The sequence below is a fragment of the Callospermophilus lateralis genome (assembly GCF_048772815.1).
Source record: "Callospermophilus lateralis isolate mCalLat2 chromosome 11 unlocalized genomic scaffold, mCalLat2.hap1 SUPER_11_unloc_1, whole genome shotgun sequence".
Taxonomy (NCBI): Eukaryota; Metazoa; Chordata; class Mammalia; order Rodentia; family Sciuridae; genus Callospermophilus; species Callospermophilus lateralis.
In genome coordinates, this window is record NW_027510153.1 from 2,645,645 (window position 1) to 2,658,589 (window position 12,945).

Sequence of the window (12,945 nt, forward strand, 5' to 3'; positions counted from 1 at the left end):
TTTTATACATGCACATCTATTCTCAAAAGCAAGATGCCTCTGTAGCCCAAACACACTCTCGCCCAGCTTCAGGGACACCACTCAGCATGCAGCAGGCTCTGGTGGTGATGTTCCCAGTGCTTTCCCCACAATGCAGCCTCCCTGGGACGGATGCTAACAATCGATACCAAACACCTCATCCATCAATGAAAAAGCTGTTACAACAACAGCAGCTATTTTGATGCAGCTACTGATTTCTTTTGGGCCTCCCAAACACAAAGGTAGGAAATAATAACTGGTCATCTTTCATCATGACAGACAAAGCCAGAGGACAGTTGGAGTAGAAGTGCTGCCCATGAATTGTCCCACACCTCAAAGCGGGTAGAGGTAAAGCCTCCGTCCTGGAGGTTTTGGGGTTTCACTGATTAAAAAGATCAGTAGGGCTCCTCCCACACCATTATCGAGGTGGCACCACACAATCCCACATTCCTGGGTAAACCCATCAATGGAGTCACTACAGTGTCACAGGAACTCCAAAGGAGGCTATGTGGCAGGTTAAAAGGTGACCTTCGTCCCCATTTCACAGATGGGCAAACAGAGACACACAGGGCAGAGGCTGCATAAGTGGAAGAATTAGAACCAGAACACAGCTCTTTTTTCTGAAGCCAGTCTCTTTTTGTTTTGTTCTTTTCCTCAAATTAAAAGGCAAAGAGATGAAACCATGACATAGCTTCAAATAATAATGGAGTCAACCCAATTGTGTTTTTGAAGAATACTGAATGGCCTGGGGACACATTTATAGTATAAAGCTAAGTGAATAAGCACACTATGTGTGCTCATGTGCATTACTTGGTTTCATAAAAATTTCATATAAATGTATATGCACATTATAGTGTCAACCAAAAATTACCTCTGGATGGTGATATAATGAGTGACTTTGGATTTTTCTTAATGCATTAATGTATTTTAGACATTTCTAATCATATGCACGTCTCTAATATTTTTAACAGTTAATTTGACTATATAATTCAAATTAATAAATATAGATGTACACACACACACACACACACACACACACATGCAAATCAAAACTAAAAAATCTCAAGAGACAACTCCTTTGCTTGGCTGTCTCGCTTTCTCCCACCTATGCTATAAACTCAGGCAGTAAAAACCCGAAGGCTGTGCTAGACTGTAGGGCTGCTCAACATCAGGACCTCAGTCAAAAGCTTTATCTCTGACCCTCACAGTCTTCATTTACCCAAAAGGGCATATTTGTACTTCTAACCTAATTTATATACTCTTTTTTTTTTAATAAAATGATAATCAGGATTTTGCGCGCCTTGAACCCAAAAGTGCAGGCAGACAGGAAGCAACGATATGATGTGAGAGGGGGATCCCTGCTCGTGAAACCATAAATTTATTCAGAATTTCTGTCTTCACCAAGCTGTAGGCTGCAGCAGCCCCTGTGATTATCTCTTCACAATCAAATGGGCGCATATCTAGGGAGGCAGATGCGGCTCTAGTGGAGGGGGTGGGAGCCTCTAATTGCAGGATTTACATGAGAGGAGATTCCCCAGAGGCAGAGAAACAGACTGCAGAGAAGACACAAGCTATCTCCCCAAGCAGAGAGGGAGAGGGAGGCTTGGAAAATAGGCTGCCCCGTTTCTGTTCTTTGGGGTATTCTTAGGACAAAAAAGGAAGTTAAAACTGGGACCCATGGCAAGGAATTGACTTAAATTCAATGTAACTAGATTGAACAGCTACTTCCTATCAGGTACCAGGGATTGGAATGACCAAAAAAGAAAAGAAATGTAAGAGCAAGGATGTGAGAGTTGAGAATTAAGGTTTTTCTGGTACCTATTTTACACCAAGCACTCTGTTCGACACTACTTAAGTTATCACATATAATCCTTACAATTAATTTGTGAGGTAGTGTTGAAGAAGCAATATCATGCATACACTTGACAAGAGCTTCTTATAGTATCTGCTGGGCCCCAAGCCTGCCAGCCTCCCCTGCATTGGCATCCTGCTCAGGTTCTTTCATTTATCCACCATGCCCACCTCACCTTCCCCACTCAAACAACCCCTTCAGCAATGAGTCCACCTGCCACATCCTCCAAGTTCACCCACCTCATCTCAGGTTCATGGACATCCCCAACTCTGTGCTCCACTGCATTCTGCAACATTTTCCCTAATTATTGTTTGCTTATCTGTCTCTCTCAAACTCACTGACCTAGAAATTGAAAAAAAAAAAAAAAGACCAAAGTCAAAAGATCTGTTGCAAATTTGAAGATCTTTGGTGCTGGAAGAAATATCCAGTGGTAGAATTAAGAATATACAGGATAAACACCACCCATCAAATTCCTGCATGTCCTTGATAGCAGAGCTTCAAGATGTCAGTCAGCTTCCCACATAAATATCAGGACTTTGGAAGATGGGGATATAATTATTGTATCAATAATGCACCATGGAGGAGGTACCCTTTGGACTGGGCTTGGAAGGAAGGACGGTATTTGCATATGGAGGCAAATAGCATTCTGGTAATTAGGTAAAGTGTGACTATAGGCCTGGGGCAGCCATCATGCATTATGTTCACTGTCTCTGAGAGATTTTTGTTTTCAAAGGGACTTAAATAAGTGCTGTCCTCCAACAGTAAAGACAAACCCAAAGCATTGGAAAGTCTTGCAACTAAAAGTCCACATTGTTTGCCAGTTGGTAATATCCTCTAATGACTGCTGCCCATCGGGCATGCAGCTGAGCTTGTGACACAAGCCAATCACTGGCAGACAGAGAATGAAATAAAAAGGGAGAAATATCTCAATTTAGAGGTCCTAGGGAAGTCTGAAATACTCTGATGAGATAGGGAGTGATGGTAGCTAGGACCCATTGCTCAGCTGCAATGGCCTCTTGAGCCTCTGGGTAACTAAAATTAATTCAGAGAACATTGGCAATGAGAATCTTGGGGGATTTTCTTGGCCAGTGGTGTATCCCGTAAATGAGAGTCAGGCAAAAAGTCAGGTTCAAGCTTAAATCATAAAGGAAGAAATCTTCACGGAGATTTTATAAACACCCGGTGAAACTTCAATATTAGTCCTCTGTGTGATACTATTTTGGATAGAATAGTTTTTGCACTGTGTATTTGAAACTAGTATTAGCGTGTAGAAAAGGTATGGTTTGAGCACACACATTTTTTTTTAAATGGGGGAAAAATAGCAGTGAAAAAAAAATTTATGAGCACCAAAGTTCTAACAATCTAACAATTCCCTATGTCCTCTCTCACCAGTCCCATTACCTACCTCACAGCTTCCCAGAGAAGCGGGCACCTACATCTTACCTCTTTGTTCTACATAAGTACTTACTTAGTTGTTTGTGGACTATCACTCCCAGGAGAATGCAAGTGACCTGTGGTGAGTCATTTGGTTCTGCATCCTCGGGTCAAGAACATCCTCGGGTCAAGCTTGCTTATGGCGGCCACTCAATGTTGAATAAATGAGTCCCTAGGGACAGGAAAGGTGACGGACAAGCCTGATACTGTAACAGTTTTTCTACTCTTAGGAAGGTACCTCTAACCCTACAATATCATCTTTGAGCCCAAGGTTTGTTTTCTGGCCACACACATACAATTTCATATTCTGTATGGAAAATTTGACTTCAGACAAATTTGAGATGCAATTTCTATTTAAGAGTTGTGTGGCATTGGCTTGTCACTTAGTGTTTTGGAGCTTTTTTAGGAAAAAAAATTCATTTGTTGTGAGGATCCAAAAACCATGAAGGTATTTTGCTGAGAATGAGGTGGTGGCCTCCTTCATCCAGTTGGAAAAAATCCAAGATTACTTTCCTAAGCTTGGATAAGAGAAGGAAAAGGACAAGAAAAATAAGAACAGATTCAGAAAAAAATAAGGGAATAAACAAGAAAGAGTCTAGGAGACAGAATAAAGAGAAACTTTTTTTGTTTTTTGTTTTTTGTTGTTTTGTTTTTTTTTTTTGGTGATGGTGCTGGGGACTTAACCCAGGGCCTTGTGCATGCAAGGCAAGCACTCTACCAACTGAGCTAAATCCCCAGCCCCAAAGAGAAACATTTTTGAAAAGAAATTTTAAAATGAAACTAGGAGAGAAAGTAGAAGGAAAAGGATGGGCCATCTAGGAGGTGTTAAAAAAATCAGGAAAAATGAAAAAGGAAGAGAGAAGGTTGAGGAGGAGAGTGGCAAGGGGAGAAAAAGACAAGAAGCACAGGAAGCAGGAAGGAAAGGGGACAAAGAGAGAGAGAAAGAAACTAGAAAACAGCAAGGAAGAGAAAACTGAAAATAATGGAAAGCAATTGGGAGAAGGGGATTATGGCATGAAACTCTCTCTGGTAGAAGGATCCCAGGATCCCCTCAGTAACTTCAGGGTGCAGAGGTCACCAGCCCCCAGATCCAGCCTGTGAATCTACTGCAAGAGCATCAGCCCTCTACAGGGCCATCCTCACCTTGGCCAGCCCTCCCACAAGGAGCTATAGCCAGCCAGGGTCCCCAGAGAGGCTGGCACTCACCCTCCTGAACTAATCCTTCATTTCATGCTCCTGGCCTCTCTGATTGGGTCTAACAATTAGCGCAGCCTTGGCTGGGATGCACCTCTGTGTGGATGATGTGGCTGCAGCAGACACCATTAGCCCTGACTTTCCAGGGATTTATTCAGCCTATTATCATGACTCATATTCTAATAATTAGGTCTGTCTTCCAGGGGCTCAGAAATTTGCTGCTGGCACCCTTGCTCCTTGCTTCCTCCAGAGGCTCCATTTCCTCTTCTCCCCTGGAATTTCCTGGCTTTCCTCTTGTCCTCAACCAGTGTTCAGGAGGGGAAAGGGAGTGACTGCTGTAACTTCTATCTTGCAAAATAATCTCAGCCCTCCAACCGCTCCCCCACCCAGACCAAGACTAAAATCAAGCAGTGTAAAAGGGTACAGTCTGAAGAAAATGGCCTTATTTTCTAGGGAGAAATGAGGGGAACCCCAGACCTGCTGCTAAAGATCCGAGACCTGGAAAAAAGGTACTTTTCTTTTACCTTTCTTAGTGTAACCTAGAATCTCAGTGATGGAAGAGAACTTAGAGACAGCCTTAGCACACTGACAGGGACACTGAGGTTCAAAGAGGGAAAGAAATGAACGCTCACATGCACATTAGATCTTAAATTTGTACCTTCAGATTTCTCTTTCCTCTCCACTCTTTTAATTTATTAGTTCATTATTACATTCAAGTGAGTCCTTGAGACTAGATCCAGGGCCTTCTGTACTTGCAGGCATCCTGTTAGCTGAGCCTCCACCTCATGTTGTCCCACTTGAACCCTGTACCCATGCACCAACATGGACTTGTCCTGTGTGGCAAGGTATCTCTTAGACTGGGTTTGTCAGCATGAATGGTCTTTCTCACTTAGTAGCCTTGCCACCGGGATGTGACCTGGCATAATGCAGATGCTGAATCAGTGTTTGATGAAGGAGGTAACAAATGGTATCAGAGAACACCACCAACTCAGGAGACTGAACTCTGTCCCAACTGCCTTTTGAAATATATCTAAACCTTTTGAGGGTAAATGCCACTCCTTCGTCCTGATGATCGACTTCCCCATGCTACGTGGGTCATGCACGCCATCTTCCTCTCAAAAAAACCGATTCATACTGATGTAAGTTATGGCAGTTACTTGAACTTCAAGGTGAAATAACAAGCCTTTGGTCCTTTGAGGGCTGTGTGACCATTATCAAGGTCTAAAGTTTCCTTTGTCTATTTCAGTGATGACTGAGAATTCTCCTAGGCAAATTGGTCCAAATGCAGCATTTATGAGATCATCACTGGGTCATTAAATCGCAGGACAAAAAAGGGAAGAGAAGGAGCCAGAAGGGTGTTTACCTCACCTGCCAACCTGATTTGGATGCCCTGAGGTTTCTTGAGCCCAAGGGTGGGAAGGGGTGCTGGGAAAAAGATCCCACTCCCAAGAAAAAAACAGGCAGTGGGCTGCAAGATACAAACAGGAAACCATTTCCACCAGGTAGGCTATAAATCCAACCTTTATTACCTTTTATTATGTTGTTTCAACAGACTCTTAAAGACAGCACAACGGTCGGCTGATAGCTGCACTAAATCTCTTTCATTTTCTCCCCATATTACTTTCGCCTCCTGGATTTTTTTCCCTCTCTCTCTCTCTTCCTGAGTCAAATTTTATTGGTCTTCTCTAGAGGATGGTGGTAGAATGGAAACATTGTTTATGACGGAGGAACAAAACCCCAAAACCCCCAAACCCCAAAACCATAAGTCGCCATGAATGTGGGTGACCTATATATGTACACATTTTTATTTGTGTGTTTAACATATGCACACACATAAATGAGCACACACTACACATATAAGGCAGAAAAGAAGAGGAAAAGCACAAGTCTAATTATGGCAAAATGGGGGCCAGGGTGTCTATGTGGCAGGAATGAACATAAGAACAATTTACTGCCAATTGTCAACTGCTGAAATGGGATTAAAATAAACTAAGGATCACAATTTTTTAAAACTCCACTTAAAGAACAGAATTCTATTAAGAGCTAAAAAGAGATCCCAAGAATACTGTGAGGTAGTGAGGTGAAGCAGAGAGAGAGGGAGAGAGAGAGGGGGATAGAAAGAGGGAGAGGAGGAGGATAAAGAGGGAAAAAAAGATAGGAGGAGGAATGAGGAGGAGATGGAGTAGTTAAGGCTCAGATCCTGGGACCAGACTTCATGGATTCTAATGGAAGCTCTGTCCCTTGCTACTGTGTGACTTTTATCATGTACTTAACATCTCTTTGCTTCTGTTTCATCATTTGTTAAACTATGCTAATAATATGCTAGAGAGTTGCTGGGGATTAAATGAGTTAATTTAAGAAAAATGCTTAGAACAAGTCCTGGGCACTTAGGAGAGTTTGACTAAAAGCAAGTATTATTGTGATTTAAATGAAATGGCACATGAAGGACTCGGGTACCTGGTGGGAGTCATCCAGTGGTGATTCTCATTCAGAAGATAAAGTCCTTCCTTTGTTTGCTAGGGTTAAAATCTGTCAGCCTAGACAATGCATTACAAGAAAATGGAATTTTTATCTCCCATACTCACAGGGAATGCTTCATTACCAAGTATTTGTTTTTTATTTGTATTCCTTAAGCTTCAATATTTTGTTCAGGTAGAGTACCCCATCAAATTGGTGCCCAGAACTTTTGAAGTTACCATACAGGAAGCTTTTGTTGCTTCTAATGAGGAAACCAATTCTTCAAGCCTTGTTAGAATTACCAAACAGGGTTTCCTGCTGGGTAGCTTCATTTACTTGGCATCTCCTACTGAGAGACACCGGTACCATTCATGGAATGGGGAGCAGAGAAGACAGCTAAATGAGAAATACCCACTCAAATGCTGAAATTTGTGACCAACTTCCAGAGAATAGGAAAAAAAAAATATTTGTTTGTTTGTTTTCAAGCAAAATGAGTTTTAGGATTTAGGCAAATTCATTGCATTTATATATTCTGAAAATGTCAGTGTTAAATGATGAAATCTAAGACACTCTATAATGACAAAGCTCCAGTTGATTAATAGCCATTGCTGAGAGCAATGAGAAGATAATGATTCTCAGGTTACTTCTATCTCAGTAGCAAAGTGCTGTAATCCATTAGTGATGTCTGCCATGGGCAAGGAGTTGGGCAACATTCGACCAGCTTGCCATGCACATTCTATTCCTGGTCTAGTCCAACTTCCTAATGTTACAGATGTTCTCAAATTCCCTACACTGGAGAAAGAAGGATTTAGACTATGTTCATTTTTTTAAATTCCATTTTAGTACATGCAAATTTACTGACATATGAAGAACTGAATATAAATAAGAATGATTTGTGTATTCTTGGCAAGCAATTGGATATGGCTAAACAGATTTTATGAACTCCTGGATAATGTCATTCCATGAATAGTTTAAACTGTCTTTTCCTTATTCCCACTGGTAACTTTGTGTTTAATCTTTACTGCCTAGAAAACCTATTAAAAATAGGCTGACACTTGTTAAAATCTTTACTGGTTCTAAAATATTTTTAAAGTATACAGATAAATTGGACTTTACTAAGAATTCATAAATAAACCAGACCTGCAAAGAAAGCATGTATGATCAACATGGGCAGCTTTCTAACAGTTTTAACTTAAATAGGAGTTTTTATGCTTGTTTGTTTGCTTATTTTGTTTTGTTTTGAAGTGGTTCATGGATTCATGGATTTTTGTTACTATTTTGGTTTTTGCTCTAACAGTAATACTAATGATAGCTATTATGTGTTTATGTTTTAAAATTTGGGGATTTTGAAACCATCAGAATATCATTTTATGGTGTAATGCTATCACATTAGCTCCATGAAGGAAGCATGTAAAGAATTTTTATTCCCATTTAACAGAGGAAGAAATTGAATTTCAAGATAATTGGTTAGAAATACAAATTAAATCCCCCATCTTATCTTGAAAAGTAAATCATAAAATCAGTTAATTGAAAATTAATCAATTTTTTAATTGAACAAATTAATAAATTAATATCAATGCTTTTTCTAAACTTCCAGCCTCTTATTTCTCTTCCACCATCTCTAATATCCCTGGACACTTAAAAGTTATCAATTGCACATTACTAAATACTAGATGAATGACACAGAATTCTAGAACAAACAAATGAAGAAAGTAACTTCCAGAGACAGAATCAGAGAAGATCCGTGGATAAGAAGGACGTGGGTTGATGCTCAACATAAGATAAACAAAATGAAGGAGATAGGAGGTAGGGATAAAAGATGTCCCCAAAAGTTTCCTAACAGTAATATAAAACCCTTATCTTGAAATTAAGGTAGGGAAAGAGATACTGCACAGTTCTTTGGAGTTAAACAAAGGCACATCATTGGAAGGCTATCTCTAGCTTCTGTTTGGTTGTCATTTCTCTAACATGTGGTCACCAAGGTGAGTCCACTGTGGGTGCTGCCCTTGCTCAGACAGACAACATGGCTTTTAGAGACAAACAGACCCATGTCTTAATCCATTCTTCTTCATTGGCTAGGTATGTAACCTCAAACATGAAATTCACTTTCAGACTTTTCTCCACCCACCCCATTTCTCCCTTTTGCCTAATCTTTCTGGAAAGAATAATGATCTCTACCACCACTTAGGGGTGGTGCAGGCTCATTAAAACCTATGAAGGCACCTGGAACATACCTTATGCACTTGTCCTTCTCTTCATTTCTTACTTTCAGAAGTACCTATCTGACTCAAGAGAAAGAAAACATTCGACTTTCCTTAAGTAGAGCCAAGCCCACAGATGAACTGATCAGTGTTGAAAGCCCATGTGTGTGTACATGTGGCACAGGGTGGGAAATTCCACCAATTTCTAAATTGTTCAGCTGTAGATTTAACATAGATCTATGGGAAAGCATGGAAGTGATTCTAAATTAAACCAGCCAGGTAAATTGCTTAGCATTGTAATGCCTTACCACTACCACCAAAAAAAAAAAAAAAAAAAAATTACGTCCCTAATAGTGATTTATGTCATGAGAGTGAGGCAAGTACCACAATCTAATATGTATGGAAACTGACCATTGTTGTTAAAGTAGACACTATTTCATAGAATAAACTAGATTCATATGGACTCAATGATGAAAACTGGAAGTTTAGGATTTCTGACACATACATCTTTATTATATCTGTACCCATGTCTGACATAAGTAGATATGTATGTATGCATGCATTTATTTTTCATATGTAAGCAAATCTATCTACTATATCAAAATATTTTCTCAATCAAGATCTTTAAAGGATAGATAAGAAACAACATAATTAGCAAATAGCACACCAAGTATCTATATTCCATATGTATAGATGCTTGTAAAATACAGAGAAATCATTTCCACTACTAAGTGGTCAGGTTATATATTGCACAGTTTTTACAATGTTGTATTATTTGCTAAATAAAACTTTTCAATAATGTGTATGAAAGCTTATTTCAACCAGCAAGCAATTTAGACAGGTTGGTTACCACTATTATTCAATGTTCTTTGGACATGAATGTCTAATCAGATGTTAGAATAAATTTTCTCTTTGGAAACATAAATTGTTGACCTGTCATTACTCATTAACACCGTAATTTAAAGGGATTTATCAAGCATCCTCCAGACCAAAGTAGAAACTGAAAAACAAGTATATATAATGTTTCTTTGGGAGGGTAGATGGAACATAAAAGCTACCCAGAGAAGGTCAAGTGGCTAGTGGGGCTGGAAGCTTGTAATGCAGTTCATCATGTGATATGAAGCTGAAACAGAAAAGAGGAGTTAGTTCTGGGGACAGAATTATATGGTGGGCACAGGTGACTACAAAGTTTCTTTCATTTATTCAATATATATTTGGATTTATATTTTATAGCAGTATACATGTTTATATAATAGAATTAGAATGTAACAATAGCAAATGTGAAAAGTGGAGTCTTCCTAGACACAGTGTCACACACCTGTAATCCCAGCAACCCAGGAACCTGAGGCAGGAAGATCACAAGTTCAAGGCCAGCCTCTGAAATTTAGCAAGGACATGAACAATTTAGTGAGACCCTGTCTCAAAATAAAAAATAAAAAAGACTGAACACGTAGTTCCATGGTAAAGCACCTCTGGGTTCAGTCCCCAGTACCAAAAAAAAAGAAAGAAAATAAAGGCAGAGTCCTTGTTTCCAGAAATTATATCTAATGCAATCTTTCTAAAAGTGTGGCCCCTTTACCCACAGCATCAGTATAACTTATAAACTTTCCAAAAGGTAAGTTCTGAAAGTCTATTTTGGACCTACTAATTTGGAAGCATTGGGTTAGGACTCAGTCATCTGTACTTCAATCAGCCTTTTGGGAGATTTTTGAAAACCACTGTTCTAATGGAAAGTGTTCTGTAACTTCAGTCTCTCAAAGCTACTCTGGAACAGAAAGTGTGGATGGAAAGGAGAACTGAAAATGGCTGGAAGGTTATTGATGCGATGTCTTGATTTCCTGCCCATCTGCTTCCATACACAGGTTAGTTGGTACTTCCATGATATTGTCTGCTGCAAACGTTTTTGCTCACTAGAATTACTGAAGAGCTGTTCATTCATTCATTCCTTCATATAGCCATTCTACAACTATTAGGTACTCTTCCAGACATGCAGATGGAATGGTAAAAAATAAAACAACAACAACAAATAAGCATGATCCTTTCTCTTATGGATTCAGAAATGGGATGTCAGAATATTAACAATAATAACAATCAAAAACAATAAAAACTATAAAAGAAAAGAAAATATTAGGAAACAGAACAGCCTGCATGTGTTGAGCATGTTGCAACTTAATAAGGGTCAGGAAGTACCTTCCTGAAGAAGTGAGATTTAAGCTGAGCTCAAAGAGGAATAGACATTAACTGACAAGAGACTTAATCTCAGTGTGTTTGGTAGAGACCAAAGCATGCAGCCTGAGAAAGGAAAGTGACCAGGGGAATTTCCATTTAAGATGGTCACCTTAGGTGCAGTAAAGACAATGGACCCCAAAAGAGCAGTGGAAGCAGGGAGACAGGTTGAGGGTAGGTAGTGTGGAGGGGGATACCATAACTTAAGTAAAATATCACTCTTAAACTGGAAAAATCCCTGCATCTGGAGCAGGTCTTCATGGAATTACTTCCCATCTCTAGAGATCCTCCGCCCCCTAGGCTTGACAAATGGATAGAAACGGGGTTATTCACCTAAGGAGTACTTTTCGGTGACCTTGGGCAGGTCCTTGCTCAAAAACCTCTTTTCCCTGTACCACTGATCCACCTTTTTTCCTCAATGTTACCCTCCACGGTTCTTTTAAAGTGCAAATCCTCTGGGGAAGGAAAGCTCTGAACTGTCTTTAGAATGCTGAGTACATCGGTTCCTTCCTGATAGGGGCAGGTCACAAGTTTCACTGGTTACCAGGCTGAAGCTCTGCTGTGACCCTGGTTTCCCTCTAACCCAGGTCAGGACAGGGCTTTGATGTGACTGACACTTCTTACCCCACACTTGGCCTCTCGTGACTGGAGGTTGACACCTTCCCCAGCCCTCTCCCCAGGGTGCCTCATCATCTCTCCCAGGAGCTGACAGCTTCTTGGCATTCCTGACAAATGACTCATTGCCAGCCACATAAAATGGCTTCAATCTTCTCTTTTTGATCTCACAGATTACTGCCTCCCGCCCCCTGCTTTCTGACAACTTCACTCTAGCAGTGCTTTATGTTAAAAACCACACTTATTATGCCAGAGTGGGTTCGGCTCAATTAGAGTTCAGTTTCCGTCATCCATGCTGATATGCCAGCAATGGTCTGGTTGGCTAGATGCTCCTGGAGACCCGTGATCTGCACATTGAGGACCTATTTTTCTCCCTCTTCTATTTGGGGGAAAAAGGGTTCCTTTCTTTTGCATTCTCTTAGTATTTGATTGTGGGGTACCAATATGAACTCCACCTAACTCCCACCAAGGTGCTAATTCCAATTCTTTCTGCACCCCTCCCTGCCAACCAATCACCAAGTTTCCCTCTTGCTTTTGCCATCACTCCAGAGCTCATGCCCCGCTCAGGGATCACAGTACCGTCATCCTGTTTTACAATATTGAAAAAAATCCTCCAAGACCATCTCTCTATCTTCAGACCTGTCCCTTCCAAAACAGTCCCAAATTAATTGTTCTAAAAGGCAGATCATCTGCACTGACTGCTCTCAGCCCTTTAGTAGCATCCCACTGACCTTGAAATCATCTTCCATTTGGAATCATGGTGCTCCCCCATGCCTGTCATGCCTTTCTTCTTCAACCAATGTCACCTGTATCCTCAATATACCTTACTCCTGGGCTCCTACAGCTCTTTCCTCAAATTCATTCTTGCCTGGAATGTCTGGGTTTTCTTTTCTTTCCCTAAGACCTTTTCATTCTGTAGGTATCATTTCATCCTGGGAACTCTTTCTT